The sequence below is a fragment of the Miscanthus floridulus genome, chromosome 15 (assembly GCF_019320115.1).
Source record: "Miscanthus floridulus cultivar M001 chromosome 15, ASM1932011v1, whole genome shotgun sequence".
Taxonomy (NCBI): domain Eukaryota; kingdom Viridiplantae; phylum Streptophyta; class Magnoliopsida; order Poales; family Poaceae; genus Miscanthus; species Miscanthus floridulus.
The window spans coordinates 45,676,452-45,680,390 of record NC_089594.1 but is presented as its reverse complement, the minus strand read 5'-3'; the positions used below and the strand labels follow the sequence as shown (position 1 = coordinate 45,680,390).

Genomic DNA, 3,939 nt, shown 5'->3' with positions numbered 1-3,939 from the left:
GCGTGGTCAAGTGAGAGTTCGTGCTTGTTACTCTTGGTGATCGCCATCACCTAGATGGCTTGGTGGTGATCGGGAGTTTGGTGTACACCCGGCGGAGCTTGTGGGTGACCCAACTCAAGTTGTGAGCGGCTTTGGGTGATTCGCCGCGACGGAGTGTCGAAGAATCAACCCGTAGAGAGCACTTGATCCTTGCGCGGATCAAGGGGGAGCTACACCCTTGCGCGGGTGCTCCAACGAGGACTAGTGGGGAGTGGCGACTCTCCGATACCTCGGCAAAACATCGCCGCGTTCCTTTCTCTCTCTATTTACTTTGAGCACTTACTTTGAGCATTTACCTTGAGCAATTCAATACTTGTTTTACATCCATACAATTGCTTGCTAGAGTAAGTTTGGAACTTAGGTTGCGAGGTTGTTGTGCATTAGTTTGATATAAACACTTTTCTAGGCACAAGGGGTTAATTGGGCTATCCGTAGGATTTGATTATTGCAAGAGAATTTAGAATTAGTCCAATTCACCCCCCCTCTTGGGCATCTTGATCCTTTCATGTGGGATAAGAAAAATGGTGCTCAAGTTAAAGTTGTTCAATCTCTCAACCGCCCAAGACAAAGGATATGGCCATATGCCCCATGAAGGACTAAAAGAATATGGATGAGTTTTCAACGTTGCCAATTTTTCAACTCAAGGAGAAATATGCTAATGCGAAGCATAGTAGCAACAGCTAATCCACCGAGAGGCTAAGTTAGGTTGTTTGCTCGGGAAAAGCAAAGGTTAAGCTTTGGGGATCTTGTTGACAATGAAAATGTCACACTTTTACATAGTCAAAACACCGTAAAGATCCTCGAAATAAAAGGAATAATAGCATATCATAAGTATATTTTTATCAATAACAAGTTTTACTTGACGTATTTTCATGCAGAACTTTACGAAATGAAGAGAAATGAGCCAGTGGCACGAAACCCTTCAAATCGACAGGCCACCATCAATAGTGAGCACCTGCAGCAGAGAACAATCGAACAGTTTGAGTTGAGAAGCTCCAAAAAAAAAACAAAGAAAGAACACCATCACGTTGCATCATTCTGAAACTGGAAGCCGTTTCTACTCGCCTGTCCGGTGATGTAGCTAGCGGCAGGATGAACAGCCAGGAACCCGACTAGGCCGGCAACCTCTTCTGGCCTCCCAAACCGTCCTATATATGATTTGCATCAGCAGCAGAAGTGTGAAATTAAATTCACGATTCAGACACCAACAGATGCTGAGAAGAGAAGGTTGCAGTGCTACCTAATGGTATGGTCTCGAGCGCCTTCCGTTCCACATCGTCCCCTAGTTTGGCGGTCATGTCGGACGCCACCCAGCCCGGTGCTACGGCGTTCACCTGCAAAGCCGCCAACAAGCTTAATTAGGGTATGTTTTGTTTCATTCATCTTCAGGATCGACTTCACGTATGTATGGTGCTGCAGAAGCACGGATACACTATATATATAGGAAATACTTGCATTGATGTTTCTGCTGCCGTACTCCCTGGCCATGGCCTTGGTGAGGCCGATGACCCCAGCCTTGGCGGCGCAGTAGTTGGCCTGCCCGACATTGCCGATGATCCCGGAAACTGATGCTACATTGATGATCCTTCCCTGAGTTAGGTATGTATATATTGTATGTGTATAAGCAACCAAGCAACGAGTAATAATAATGAAATGAAATAAAAATGGTGCTATGAAATCCTCTTAATTAATATATGATCGTGAGGCGTCACAGTTAGCTAGCTGTTACCTTCTTCCTCTTCATCATCACCGTCGCTGCAGCCTGCTGAACGATGAGCCCAATTAAGTTAGAAAAATGAAGTTTCATGGCTGGGGTCACATGAAAGTGGTTAACAGGCAGGACGGAAGAGGTCAAGAAGGAAGATTGTGGGTGGACCTGCGCGCAGAGGTAAACGCCTGTGAGGTTGACATCAACCACCTCTTGCCACTGGGTCCTCTTCATCCGCATCAGCAGTGCGTCACGTGTAATCCCTGCTCGTTATCGTTACTCAGTCAGTCATACTACTAGTCTACTATGTACAGATCATCCGAAATTCCAGTGTGAAGTATACATATTATATAGTTGTTTAATTAAATCGAATCCTTTATTATCTAAAACTTAATTAGAAAAAAATAATTGAAAGGTCAGCACGTTGCGAATGGAATAAATATTCAGACCTGCATTGTTCACCAGGACATCCAGAGTTCCCCAAGCATCAATTGCCTGCGGCAGAGAAGAGATGAAACACAATCGTGACGTAACTACAAACTCATACAACAGCACCAAATCAATACTTAGTAGATTCCTATCCCTATATATATGGGTGAGCCAACATTAACTCACGGCCCTCATCATGGATTCCACGTCGGCCTCGCAAGAGACGTCGGCAGCGAAGCTGATCGCCGTCCCACCGGACTCCTCGATCTGCACGGATCGGATCACCAATTCAGCATTTTTTGTAGCTATATATGTATATGCTGTTTTCATTTTGACAGAAGAGATCAAAGAAACCATGGCATGACAATAAAATGTATATCACGAATTTAACGCATGCATCTGGCATGATGAACACGCTGTTTGGGTTTAATCATTCAATCAATCAGCGAATGAGGAATCAATTAATCAGGTAGCTCACCTCTCTGCACACTTCTTCAGCTTCCATGCCTGACTTGGCATAGTTCACAATCACCTTTAATCGACGAACAAGGTAAAACGCATGTTAGGTTAATCAATAGCACCACTGTAATAACAATGAAACATCTATTCACAATGGAGTAGTGCATTATATATTAATCTAAGTCTGCCTAATGTATCAGGTTTTCAGTAGTTTGTCGTGCAACGTACACAAAAATAACCTAAGTACGTTGTACCTACCTTGCACCCTGCTTTGCCAAGTTCCACAGCTATGGCTCTGCCAATCCCTCTAGACGCTCCAGTGACAACCGCTACCGGGGCTTCAAGCCGTGCTGCCCAGCCATCTATGGTCACGGCATCTACAGCTCTGATTCGGTCGCCTCTTCTAGTCCTGCTTGTCCTATCTACAAAAGCTGACGTTCAGATGACAGAAGCTAGTACATGTACTGCATTCTAATAAGTCATTTTTCCTTCTGATGAAACGTCAACTAGAGGCAGTAGTAATGCATGCACGTACCGTCTAAGTACGATAGGTTCCGTTGGTTGCCTGACGCGGATAGGGTCGTCGCCGCCGGCCGTCCAGAGCGCTGCGGCGGCTTGAAGCTGCTGCCATGGCGGCGCTGCGGTGGCGGAGACACACAGGAGGCGGCACTTAGGCTGGCAGCGCATGATGTTGTGGAGGCAGCCATTGCTAGCTGTTGTAGAGGGACGGACTGATGATATGTTTCTTGGCAGCCACCGCAGCTCGTGACGTCTTTAAAGTTTGAAGTCAGAGGATCGTTAGAGCAGAGGTCGGAAACGGAAAGATGTCTGGCTGCCTCGACGCCTAGTCGCGGATTAGATGGAGGCTTGCTTTGCATGACTGCCCAAACCGTTTGTGCTGGACTTGGCAGGCTGCTACATATTCGTGGATGGAAAAGATGCATGCGTTTCAACCATTGGATGGTCTCGTCCAGTACTTCTCCATGTGTTGGTGGATGGAAAGTGTGCTCTGTAGTCCTAGAACATTAGACGCAAGGTAATAATTGAACAGTTTAATGTATATATTTTACTCACCATACTAGCAATTTTTTGACAACGACCATATTAGCAATTGCTGATAATTGATCACAAGGTATTATGGAGACAAACATAGATACCAGTATGGATACATCCATGACTTTCTCGACATATTTCTCCACTTCCATCTCGATACAACAAATCCTCGATCTGGTAGTGTAGCAACTCTTAAGTGTACAAACAGACGTATATAATATTGCACACAAAACAAACTCTTACCATTGGCA

The 3,939-nt window shown here is 45.2% G+C and overlaps 1 pseudogene; it reads right to left on the bottom strand.

Moving 5' to 3' along the window:
- Positions 1-961: 961 nt before the first annotated feature.
- Positions 962-3,342, bottom strand: LOC136509094 (3-oxoacyl-[acyl-carrier-protein] reductase 4-like; annotated as a pseudogene).
- Between the last annotated feature and the right edge of the window lie 597 nt (positions 3,343-3,939).